The sequence below is a fragment of the Pituophis catenifer genome, unplaced genomic scaffold (genome assembly GCF_029215685.1).
Source record: "Pituophis catenifer annectens isolate HBS135680 unplaced genomic scaffold, rPitCat1.0.hap2 SCAF_1, whole genome shotgun sequence".
Lineage (NCBI taxonomy): Eukaryota > Metazoa > Chordata > Lepidosauria > Squamata > Colubridae > Pituophis > Pituophis catenifer.
In genome coordinates this window covers 299,230,654-299,243,363 of record NW_027256881.1, presented here as the reverse complement: position 1 = coordinate 299,243,363, position 12,710 = coordinate 299,230,654, and the positions used below count along the sequence as shown (strand labels likewise).

Sequence of the window (12,710 nt, the reverse complement as noted above, 5' to 3'; positions counted from 1 at the left end):
ATCTTAAATTAGTTGCCACTTGATCTGCTATTAACATATTAAATTGACCTTTCAATAAATTGATTGCCTCTTTAATTTTCTTATCTGTTGGATTAGCTACTAAAGCCCGTTCCTGTTTACTAATCTCATCTTCTAATTCTTTTCTTTTTGTCCCCTGTTTCTTTCTATATTTATTATTCAAATATATCAAAATTCCTCGCATATATGCCTTACTTGCATCCCATACCATTTCCATCGATGTGCCCTTTTGCATATTCATAACAAAAAATTCTTTCATAAATTTTTTACACTCTTTTACATTTTCTTCGTACCTAAACAAATTATCATTTAACCTCCAGGACCTCCTAGGCCCTTTCTCATACTCCAATTCCAGCCAAACTGGACTATGGTCTGTCAATGTTCTTGAGCATATCTTCGTATTTTTCACCCTAGATAAAAGATCGTTAGTAATTAATATAAAATCAATCCTTGAAAAGGATTGATGTCTATCTGAAAAAAAAGTAAAATCTTTTTCTTCCAGGTTTCTTTCACGCCAGATATCTCTCAACTCCCAGTCATCCATCATTTCCCAAAACGCTTTGGGCAATTTTGCTCTTGTTGACACATTTTGTTTAGGTCCCATTTTGTCTTTTTTAACATCCAAAACACCATTCCAATCGCCTAACAGGATACAAGTTTTATATGCCCAGTGTGTCAATTTTGAGTGTAGTAAATTATAAAAGTTTTCTTGTTGTTGATTCGGGGCATAAACTCCGATTACAAGTATTTTTTCTCCTTTTACTAAAAGTTCTATCGCTAAAAATCTTCCTTGATCGTCTGCTTCAATTAATTTAGCAACTAAGTCTCTTTTCAAATATATAACTATACCATTTTTCTTTTCTGGTGCTGCTGCTACGTAAGATGTACCAAGTCTTGCATTAATCAGATATTTTTGATCTTGTATTCTTATATGAGTCTCTTGTAAGCAAATTACTTCATTCTTAAATTGCTTAAGATAGTGAAATATTTTTCTTCTTTTCTGTGGAGAATTCAAGCCATTAACGTTCCAAGTCAAAAATCTAGTTCCCATCTCTGGGCCTTTGAAGCCTCTGAAGCAAGTCCTGATGCTCTGATCTCATTTGAGTTTTAGGTCTTGCTCCCCCCACTGCTCCTGTTCTAGTAGTATCTTGAATCATTTCTTGAGTTGCCATCTGGGATTGTTGCTGTCTTAATTCTTCCTTGAGTCTAGCTGTCACCGATCTGGTCTGTCTTTGATCCTTTGGTAACTGCGAGAAATCAATCAGCGCCAACTCTTGAGTAGCCATCTGAATTTGAATTTCTTCTTGATCAGCCAAAGCTCCCCCCTGAACTACTGTCAAGAGCTCTTCTGTCTCAGCTTCCATTACTTCTTTCTTTCTTTTGCCTTCTGGTGATTTAGTTGATTTGGGTGTGCCAGCCTTTAATACATTAGTATGAAAATCTCTTGCTTTCCAAATTGTGTTAAGCCGATATCTCTCTCCTGAGTAAGTCACCACTAGTCCAGTTGGCACCTCCCATCTGTACTGTATCTGACGTTTTCTCAATTCATCCACCAGAAAGGCATACTCCCTTCTAGCTCTCAGGATCTTAGGGGGGATTTCTTTCATTGTCATTACTTCCTGGCCTTCCACCCGAAGCTTGTTTTTAAAAGTAGCCTGTAAAATTTCGTTGCGTACTCTCCTTGTAGTAAAATATATCACAATGTCTCTTGGTAGATGTTTCTGTCTAGCAATCCAGGAATTAACACGGTACAGCTTGTCCATCTGCCAGCCCAGATCATTTTTGGACTCCCCCACCAGCGGTGCCAATGCCTCAGACATCATTTCTCTCAAATTCTCTTGTTTATTCTCCTTCACCCCTCTGAATCTTAATGCAAATTCCATATCTCTGTATTGTACCATTGTTACATCGTCTTCAGCCCTTTGAATTCTGTTTTGAGCTTCTCCTATTTTACTATCCAAAATTTCAGAAGATTGTTTAATTTCCTCAACTCTGTCATCCACCATCTCAATATTGCCTGCCAGACACTTAAATGCCATTAATATATCATCCCTAATCCCCTGATTGCGAATTGCAATCTCGTCTGACACAGCCTGTATCTTTTCATTAGTTTCCTTAATTTTTTCATTAGTTTCCTTAATTTTTTCATCAATCACATCAACAATTTTATTTTGGGTGATTTGGAGAGCTTGTTGCAACATCTCCAACGTTAAGGTCTGTGGATCCGCTGGAGGAGCAGAAACTTGTAATCTAGGAATATGAGCTGGGGAGCTACCAGCACTCCCAGTTCCTTTAGTAGGAACAGTTTTTACAGACTTTGAGGCCATTTCCTGTTTGAAATTAGTCTTTATATTTAATCAGAGTCAAAAAGAAGAGTTCCTCAAAAGATTTCCCAATGTTAATTAACGTTTAAAATCCTCCTTCTGTCAGCACAAAAGCTTTTTTTTTTCCCAAGCGAAGGGCTGCCAGCAAAACGAAACTTTTCCTGTAACTTTCCGTTTCCCCCGCCCTTTCAAGCTTCAATCGCCATATTGTTGCAAAGTACTAAGTGATTACTTCCGAAGGAGGCTCTAAGCATTGGAGTTAGGTAAAAAATACTTGCAGTCTGATTTCTCCTTGCTCGTTCCGCCTGCTGTTAGTTCAAGATGTTAATTCCCTCATTTCCATTCAGCAAGATTGGTCGCGGCTTCTAATTCCGCTAATTAGCTAATTAGCGGAGACGTCCCTGGTCTGGAGCGGCTTGACAGGCTTTTAGGGAGCGCGCATCCTTCGCGCCCCAGGATTTTCCCTAGGCGTTCGGGGGGGTTCTACCTCCACCTGCCTGCTCTTCCCTCTCCCCTTTGCCCGGGGAGAGAATTTCAAGCCTCCAGACAGCGTTTGTCGGCTGCTCTGGGGCTTTAACGGAGCCAGGGAGCAGACGCTCTCAAAAGAACGTCTTTCGAGGCTCGCGGAGCCAGCGGAAGTCCGCTATTGAGCATTTTATGAAAGAACATGCATATGGAAATCTGAAATGAAGAACAAAAAAGAGCACTAAATCTATCTAGAAAGAAAGTTTAATGTTTTCACTTAAGCTTTCCCAGCCTGGTAAAGTTCATATGTGTGTGTGTGTGTGTGTGTGTGAGGGATCCAAAATTGTTTACCAATATACTTCTGCTTGCCAATATAAGGCCCAATGCTTATTAAAGCATTCTAAACTGTATATAGTAATCAAAGGCTGAAGTGCTTCAAACAGGGGACTATGTAAAGGGAGATAGGTAGATAAGAAGTATGAAATATAAATAAATAAAATTATCCCACATGCAACCCCCAATTTTACCGGAAGATAATGTAGAAGAATTTGAATAAAAAACTACAATATTTAGGATAATAAATAGGCACATGCCTAAGCCAGTAGATACCCATCAAATGTGTTAAGAAAGGATACAGTAGGGGCTTTGAGTAAATCCTTCAAGAAGATGTCCAAGAAACAAGAGGAGTATTATCCATTTTAGAGTATTACCAATTTTAGATCCTAAAATACACTATTTTGGGTTCGTTAGGGAGTGAAACTCTGTTAGAACTACACAACTCCCATTTCAGAATGGTAATTCTTAAGATTCAGTCCTCCTCTGTGTTCTTCTATAAAGAAGGTTAATCACAGAGTATTTCAACAGAAAAAAAGAAGCTTGTGTAACCTAAGGCGCTCTGAGAAGAAACAGCGTTCTGCTTAATTATGTTAAACGTTTTCTTTTTCTAATGACCAAAAAATTGGTTCCAGCATTTAAATCTCACCTCCTCATTTCTCGCCATCAGATCAGCCTCTATATAGGTCTGCTTTTCTTAAGATGTTACCTAGTTTTGACCCTCAGGTAGGAAAATATTCTGTGTTACTGATCTAAGGCTCGTTTCTTGCATGCATGAAAAGAAGCATGAGTGTGAGATAAGGCAGCTTTTTTAAAAAGTTGGTAACAGTAAACAGTAATCAGAAAATGAATGTGTTTTCATTTCCATGCATTTAGAAGAAAGCAGCCCTCTTTTATGGAAGCTTCTGCTTATTACTACTGACATAACACATCTGTGCACTTGACTAAGCTACAAGAACCATATTTTTAGAAGGTTTCTAGACTATCCACTCACTCTTATTGGGGAATATTTCCTTTTATCTTGCTTCTTGTTCTCTAAGGAGAATATGCACCAATAGAAGAGAATATGTGTGATTCAGGATTGAACTGTGGAGTTCTTGGTGCGTTCTGAGCTTAATTGTTTGTTGCAGATGCTTCATTACCCAATTAGGTAACATCATCACTGTGAGTGAGTGTGGGGTTTATATACTTCTTCCATGTACTGTATTCATGCATAACAGTAGAATATAAATAATGCAATTGCACATAGTGTTTTTACAAAGAATCCAAGTCTGTTGGCCAAGATTTTTGGTACACATATCATAAGTAAAATTTGAGACACAGTACGTGCCAAGGTACATATAAAGTCTTCTCTCTTGTGTTTTGCTGTGCATTGGCCTCTATCCAACTGAACATGCAAAACTTCAGCACGGGGAGATGGCAAGCTAGTACTATGCCACAGCCAGCTACATGGGCTTTATCACAACACCACAACCATTTCAGTATCCACAAGTTAACCCAATTTTCTCCAGTGACATTTCTCTAAATATGTTTAATTAGAATTCCAATCAATACCCTCCCCTCAGCCGAAACAAACTTGCTTACTTAAATAATTTCTCCTTTACTATCCAACAAACCTCAGCTTTTCACCTGCAATATTCTAGCAAATCTCCTGGGTCTTTATTCCATTCATTTTCCCAATTCCACAAATGCAAGATCTTTCTAGATTAAACAGCACTACAGTACCAACTGAGAATCCAGTTACCAATTGACACAGATTTTGACACTAATCTCTCCATTGAATAAAATCTTTCCGTCTTCTGTAAAAAAACTTTGCAATAACAGGTACTGGCATCTCCACTGCAACCGAAGCAGCAAAGAACTACTGTAGAATAAAATATGTCTTCCCCCGACTCTGCAGATATTACATTGCTGGCCTCAACCCAATGCTTTTCACATATGTTGGACTTTAACTTACAGAATTTGAGTGAAATGAAACCCAATATCTCTGGAGAGAAGAAAATTATGGAAAACTGCATCATATTCCTTCAGCAACATAAATGTCACTAGAGCACATGCTGAGACTAGGAAAAGGCCAGCTATCCTATTTTCAAACGGAGAGATTTTTGAAGATAGAATTTCTTGACAGATCAATACTGCTTGAGTTTCACATACCCTTATACTAGACCTTTACTGCAAATGGCAAAAACAGTAGAAGAAGGAGTGTGTAGCCCTACCATCTTCCTTACAAGTTCAACATTATGTACCTATTCATGCTTGTCAAAACTGGCATTTCAATATTCCTTTTATACTGAAATGTACCTCTGAACTTAGGGGTACATTTCTTGGCTATCTTGACTAACCAGTGGAATGCACCTAACTATCTGTAATTCATATTGTTTTGTATTACAAAGATGATCTCAGTAATTTCAGTACTTTGTTTCTTGTTTGTTACTGAAATGTGTCACTTCAATAATAAAAGGCAGGCTTGCCAGGAAGACCTACAGTATCTGATCTTGCCTGTATTTGAAAAAAAAAAAATAACATAAAATTCACAGGACAAAGCAGTTCCTTGGCCATCAGATAAGAAGACCCAGAGTTTATCCATCTGCACTGCTCTGAAAATCACACTCTCCATGGGCTTGTCAAATCTATCACTGCTGAGCATGCTTGTTTTAATGCTGTGTCATCTTTTGGAAAAAGGCAGACCTCATTATAGAAATGTAAGTACAGAGTGTTTTCACATCATTATGCTTTCATCTTTGCAGGCATAGATCATTTCAGTGCAGTTTCAGTACACAGAAAGAACAGCAAGGGCACCAATACCTCCACACTACTGGAAAAAATAAGGGATATTAGATCCAGGGCGGTTCCCCCTGCAGAATTATGGTGTCTACTGAACAGAAAGCTGCTATTGAATGCTTTGGGTCAAACTGACACCTCTATAAATGGAGGGCTGCTCCACAAGGGACATTTATGCTAATTTAGCATGGTACCAGGCAGCCTACTTCTTGCATTCTCCTTCTCCTTGTGCAGTCGAGGTGATCCCCCCCCCAATGTGTCTGAGTTGCAGATTAAATTTCTATTTTGCAATTTGTAGTGCTGCAAAGCTTAGGGGTAAATCGTTATCCCATTCATGAAAAACTCCATCTGAATATGAAGTTCTCTGGTGGATTTCAGAGCAATCTTAGTGAATGATTCTTCCAGTCACTTCCTAGTCAATTTCACAATCCCTGCCGGTAAAAAAAAAACAAAACTGCTGTGTTTGATTGTCTCTGTTTATATGAACACAATGTGCTAAATGCTTGCTTTATCTTGCCTCTCAGCTCAAGTGGGCCATTGCTATCTCTCTGCACGATTCACATAGATATTCCACCCTGCAACCTACAACCGTTATTATGGCTCTCATGAAAAGCCTCTGCTTGCAAAACTACAGGGACATGACACCAACAGAGCTTCCAATAAGGGCTGAGGTCCATACAACTTATCACCCCAGGGTTTTTATTACAACCAATGTCTATACACATACTGCATGTACTGAAAATACCCAAAATTGATAAAATGAAGACTAATAGTTTAATTTTCCCTCTTTGATATAGAATAGGGCCGTTGATGGCGAACCTATGGCATGGGTACCACAGGTGGCACGTGTAGCCATATCGGTGAGCATGCGAGCTCAGCTCCAGCACACACAGCCCTTCTGGGCCCACCAGAACTGGGGAAACAGACTGTTTCCTGCTTCCGGAGGACCTTGGGGGTGGGTGGGTGGAGAAGGCCCACTTTTCTCTCTCCCCAGCCTCCAGTGCCTTTCTAGGAATCTGGGGAGGGTGAAAATGACCTTCCCCACCCCACCCCCAAGGCCCTCCGAAGGCCAGAAATGGCCCATTTGCCAACTTCCGGTGAGACCGGAAGTTGGCAAACTGGGCGTTTTTCAGCCTCTGGAGGTTGCCGGGGGATGGAGAAGAGCATATTCACCTTTCCCAGACTCCTAGAAAGGCTCTGGAGGCTGGGGAGAGCAAAAAACGGGCCTACCATGCCATCGCATGCTAGGAGCGGGGTGTGTGTGTCATGCGCGCATGTGCAGGGGCAGGGCACATAGTATTATGGGTGTGGGGATATGCACGTGTGACATTCCCCCCTCGCTCCTGGCACGCAATGGCAAAAATGTTAGCCATCACTGGAATAGGGGCCTTTTTATATTTTTTTTGTCAGGGGCTGCTATAGTTGAAGGGTGGAGCAATGACCTAAGGTAATCGCCTTCTCCTAGGCTGGAGGCAGCCTTGACAGTTTAATGATTTACTCTGCCTGTTCTCAGCATTCTGAGCTCAGCAAGAGCAGATTTCAAAATACTTTGAGAGGGTGAGACTGGAAACAGGGCCATCTGGAAATGACAGACTATTAATGTCTAACGACTTTAGTTCTCTTGGGAACTTTCTTTAAAGCAAAGATGTTGGAAGGGGAGATCTGGATGTTCTCTGGTTAGAGGAGATGAGATCCTCATATTATGTCCATCTCCCTACAAATAAACAACTCCATTTGGTTTTAGGGAAGATTATAGTACCCAAAATAGGAGGCCATTCTGACTGTCAGCAATAATGGCTTATCTGAAATGTTTATCCTATAGATGCCATAGCACCCAAAGTACTTTGGGTGCTATGGCACCTGTAGGATGAATGAAATAAAAAGATAATCTGAAACATTTATATGGGTGAAATCTTGTTGATGATTGCCAAATCTCACCAAAATTCACTCTTTTTTTCAACAGCTTTATAGTATGTCAGGAGCAAGGTATCCAAAGCTGACAATCTTATTAGATTGGTTTAAAACAACCCCACATTAACTAAAAGATCAATGAGCACTTTTAAGTACTGTCAAGACCTACAAACCAACTCCCATGTGTCCAGATAAAGACAAGGAAGGTTTCTACAAGGACCTGGATTAACTCACCATTCTGGAAGATTTCAATGCCAGAGTGGGGACCAACAGAGACAACTGAGATGGAGTTCTTGGGAAACACAGGGTAGGCAACTGAATAGCATGGCTTGCTGCTTCTGAGTAAATATGTCGAGCACAACCTATGCATTGTTAACATGATGTTCACAAAGTATAAAACTACCTGAATGGATTCCAGGTCCAAGCACTGGCACCTGACTAGGTCATAGTATGACAGCATGATATTAAAGATGGCACCATTACCTGAACCATGCGAGGTGCTGAGTGTTGGACTGACCACAGGCTGGTCTGGTTGGCCTGCAACCTAAACATAGTCCCTCTACATTTTAAACCACCAAGAAAGTCATTCAACATCAGAAGATTATAAAACCCAACGTTTCCAAGATGTACTTAATGAAAAAATCTCCAGCTTGTAGGAACATGTCCTGAAAAGTGGACACAGTTTAAAGATATCATATAGACCAACATTTCCTGGTTGGTGGCCCAGTGCGGGAGGAGGGGTGGAAGAAGGGATGGTTTTGTGCAAGAGGCAGGTATGTACATGCATGTGCACAGCTTCATTTGTTTGAGTGACAGGCATGTGCATCCGCTGCTTGCACGAGTGGGAGTGCACTCATGCATCCCAGTTGCAAATAAGCCGTGGCCACATCTTGGGGACCCTGAATATAGACCACAACAGCTGTACTTGGACTGAAACCCCGGGCACATGAAGAATAGTTTGATGAAAAACACGAGACCATTTCAGCAGCCCTTCAGGCCAAGAACAAGGCTTATGCAGACTGGCAGAACAATCCATCTGTTTCAAAGAAAGGCAACTTTAAACATCTGCAGTCCAAAGTACAGGTAAAACTGCAATAAATGCAGGACAAGTGATGGCAAAGAAAGCTAAGCAGGTAGAACTTTATGGAGACATGCATGCCACCAGAAAGTTTGTCAGTATCATGAAGTCAGTTTATGGTCTTTCTAAATCACAATGCTCCCCCTTGCTGTCATGATCCAACATTAGGAAGGGCTAAAAAACCACTGGGCTGGACATTTTTCCAATCTGTTGTGGTCCACCAGCAGCCTGCAGAGCTGGCAGCAGAGTTAGACAGTGAGGAGGCTGGGGAGGAACATGAGCCAGTCCTGGAGTCTGGGGAAGGCTCTGACAAGGGCTCTGCGTTGGAGGCAGAGATGGGGCCAGGGCCATCTGGGAGTTATGTATGGACTCCGGAGCCTCCAGAGTCGGACATCAGAGAGGCAGAGGAACAGGGGGAGCCTGTTCCTAGTGTGCGCATGTGCACAGCTGTCAGAAGCCAAGAACAGTTAAAACAAAAGGGACAACTCGGGAGTAAGGCTTGGAGATGAGTGGCCCCTCCCATAAGACATAAAGGAAAAGCAAAGGCACGTCCACCTTTGCAGGAAGCAACATTGTGGATGGTGTCGGTTTGTACTTTGAAGCTCCATTTTTGACTCTGTGTTTTCGTATGGCCTTGACAAGATAATTGCCAATTAGGTCTTTGGCAGAGTGTTAAAGAAGATAAAGGTGGGTGTTTACCGGCCTTATCCGAAGGACTGTGGCAGACTTTTGTTGGACTATTTATAAACTCTTGGTAATTCAGCACGTGCTGTGAATGAAAGGAATTCACAGCCGTTAAAATAAAAAAAGGGGGTTTGGGGACTAATTGTGTCCTTTTTACTTTATATCAGGAAGTCTAGGTCAGAACACAATCTAGTCACTGGGCTGTCCAGAGTTGATTCTGATGTTTTACAGTAGATTCCTCGGCTGCCAGTCTTAGATGCCCTAGACTTGCCTCCTATTGATGAGATCAAGGAAGTGACTTCATAGGTGAAGTTAAAGCAACAGGGCAGGATGGTGTTCCTGCTGAGATCTATAAAGCATCAGACCAAAATGCCTTACAAGCAGGGGTGAAATGCTCCCGGTTCGGACCGGCTTGGGTGAGTAGGTAGCGGAGATTGAGGCTAGTTCGCCGAACTGGGAGCAATGGCTGGCTGGCCATGCCCCCAAACTGGTCCATGGCCCGCAGTCCTGCCATGCTTGCCTATCTTCCATGCCGTCTTCCTGGCATCCCGGTGGCCAGGTTGTGAAGGCAGGCAAACAGAAGCCCACGTGGAAGGCAGGCAAACATGACAGGGCTGTGGGGAAGGAGCTAGCACCTTACTCGCCCCCCCACCACCACTCAAGCAGCGGCTTCCCTGCTCAGTCCCGACAAGCTATGCATCCATAGTAATGGGGTTGTTTTGTTCGCCGCGGTGGTGCTTCGGGAGGGCAGATGGACATATTCATTATAGTTGTCAGCTGCAGACATCCACCTGCCCTCCCAAAGTACCACCGCGGCGAACAAAACAACCCCATTGCGCTGCGCCTCCTTCTGCAGCCAAATGCGCCCAGCCATGCATGCCCTTTCCTCAAATGGGCTGTGCATGGGGCGCTTGGAGAGAGCGAGCAAGAGAGCTCTCCAACCTCCATTTGTGTGTGTGTGTGTGTGTGTGTGTGTGTGTGTGTGTGTGTGTGTGTGAGGGAGGGAGGGAGCGATCTGAAGCCGAGGCACCCAAACTTCTGGCAGCGGCGGGGGTGGCTTCTGAGTCAGCCAGATCCACCTGATCTACTCCCTGAGTCTCACCATTCTCCTCCCCCCCACCTCACTCAAGCAGCAGCAGGCTCTGTGGGACAACAGGGCCTCTCATTTTTCCTACAGCACGGCGTACGCTTACTACCTTTGCTTGTATGCTTGCAAGCGATGATCTTCTCTGCTTCTCTCAGGATGCTGGTGCAGGCACCATGGATGCATAGCTTGTTGGGGCTGAGCAGGGAAGCCGCTGCTTCAGTGAGGTGGGGATGGGGGTGAGGAGAACAGCGAGACTCAGCGAGTAGGTCAGGTGAATCTGGCTGACTCAGGGCTGCTCAGAAGCCTCCCCTGCTGCTGCCAGAAGTTTGGATGCCTTGGCTTCAGATCACTCACACACACACACAAAAACAAACAAACAGAGGTTGGAGAGCTCACTCTCCAAGCGCCCCATGCACAGCCCATTTGAGGAAAGGGCAAGCAAGGCTGGGCACGTTGGGCTGCAGGAGGCGGCCCAGGTGGAAGGTGGCTTTTTCAGCAGCATCCCCCTCCCCTCTTTGGATTGCCCTGCAAGGGGGAGGCTCTGCCTTTGCAGAAATGGGATGGGTGGTTTGTACGGAGGATTGGTGGGGGTGGGGATGTGTGGCCCTCCGGGATGAAGAGCAAGGCAAGAGAAGGCTCCAAGGTTCGCCTGGGCAGTCAAGCCAGAAGGAAACTCAAAGCGTTGGGGGCTTCAGAAAGGCAGAATGTGCAGCTCCTGGCTCTAATGGTGAGTGACGTGAATGACGTCAAACTGGCCATGCCCACCTAGTCACATGACCACCAAGCCACGCCCACAGAACCGGTAGCAAAAAAATTTAGATTTCACCCCTGCTTACAGGTGTTCCAAGACATCCAAGAGATATTTTCCCCATTCATGATTTACAAGATGACCCCTGAGCCATTGTCACACAAAATATTCTTGCAGAAAACTTCATCCCATCTTCCTAATCTTCCATACATTCACGGAAGGACAAAGGCTAATTTTAGAGCCAGAAAGTATTCTTTTTATGGAAAAATACATTTATGCATCTCTAGGTAAGTCTTAAACGGTTCTTGTCTAAATCCCTGAGCCATAGTCACAGCCTCAGCAGATGATACTAAACTTAGACAATTCAGGTTTACTTGGTATAAAGCCCTTGTATCTAAGCTCTTAACTGTGGTGTAAATTAGCATGTTGTTGAAGAAAGTCACTGCCTCAATTTTAGACTGAAAAGAAATTCCCCACCTTCAGCTCTGAAAAGTTCATATATTTCAAACAAGAATTTCTAAAAGACTGCTATTCTATATATTCAGGATAAAGGAGGGCTGAAGACTCAACAAGAGCTGAACTCCTGGTTTTCATCAAATCTGCAAGGGCAGAAGCCAAAATAAACTCTTCAGGTTGTCTGGTTACAGGTTGCTGAAGGAAATCCTCATACTAAACAGCACAGCAGATTTCTCCTCCTCAACTTAACTCCCTCCCTCCCTTCCAAAACCCAAGTCTTATGGAATTTGCCACTTACCTGACAAGGATCAGTGGGTCAGTCCTGAACACCTGCTATTGAGAATAACAGGGGATGAAGGAGGAGGGATGCCTGGGTCTTGATTAGCAAAAGGTCTCCTTAATGTCTCTAGCTCAGTGGGCTTCAGTAAAGTTCCCACAATCAGTGTTGGAGCAGATTCTTGCCTTTAAACAGCAGTAATGTCTTGAGGGCCCTGGGGACAGAAGCGGAATGATGTGTCAGTATCGCTGAGGCTGCTACACTACAGACGCAGCTCATGATGCATGAAGAATTGGCTGCTTTGTTTTCCCTCCCTCTTGCTTATCTGGAAATGGGAAGCTCCCTTGTGTTGGCAGGCAACAGAGAGTTGGATTGGCCAACTGTCCAGAAAGGCCTGTTTCTCCTTTTCTAATCACAATCTGTAAGCCAAGTCAAGGAAACAGCGAGTGACCCCATCCTGGAAAAACATCCCTGAGAAACAATCAGTCTGCTCTGTCACTTTAGCTGGCTTTTTGCCAAAGGCAACCACTATCTGTACTCTCTTTGCA

The 12,710-nt window shown here is 43.3% G+C and overlaps 1 protein-coding gene across 9 annotated transcripts in view; it reads right to left on the bottom strand.

Moving 5' to 3' along the window:
• The window catches only part of TMEM63C (transmembrane protein 63C), an 84,854-nt gene that overhangs the window by 50,979 nt on the left and 21,165 nt on the right, over nt 1–12,710 (bottom strand). For all 9 annotated transcript variants that reach the window (XM_070941073.1, XM_070941065.1, XM_070941056.1 and 6 more), the window contains one exon: nt 12,184–12,376. The gene's annotated coding sequence lies outside the window, so the exon portion shown is untranslated. The remainder of the gene's footprint in view (nt 1–12,183; nt 12,377–12,710) is intronic.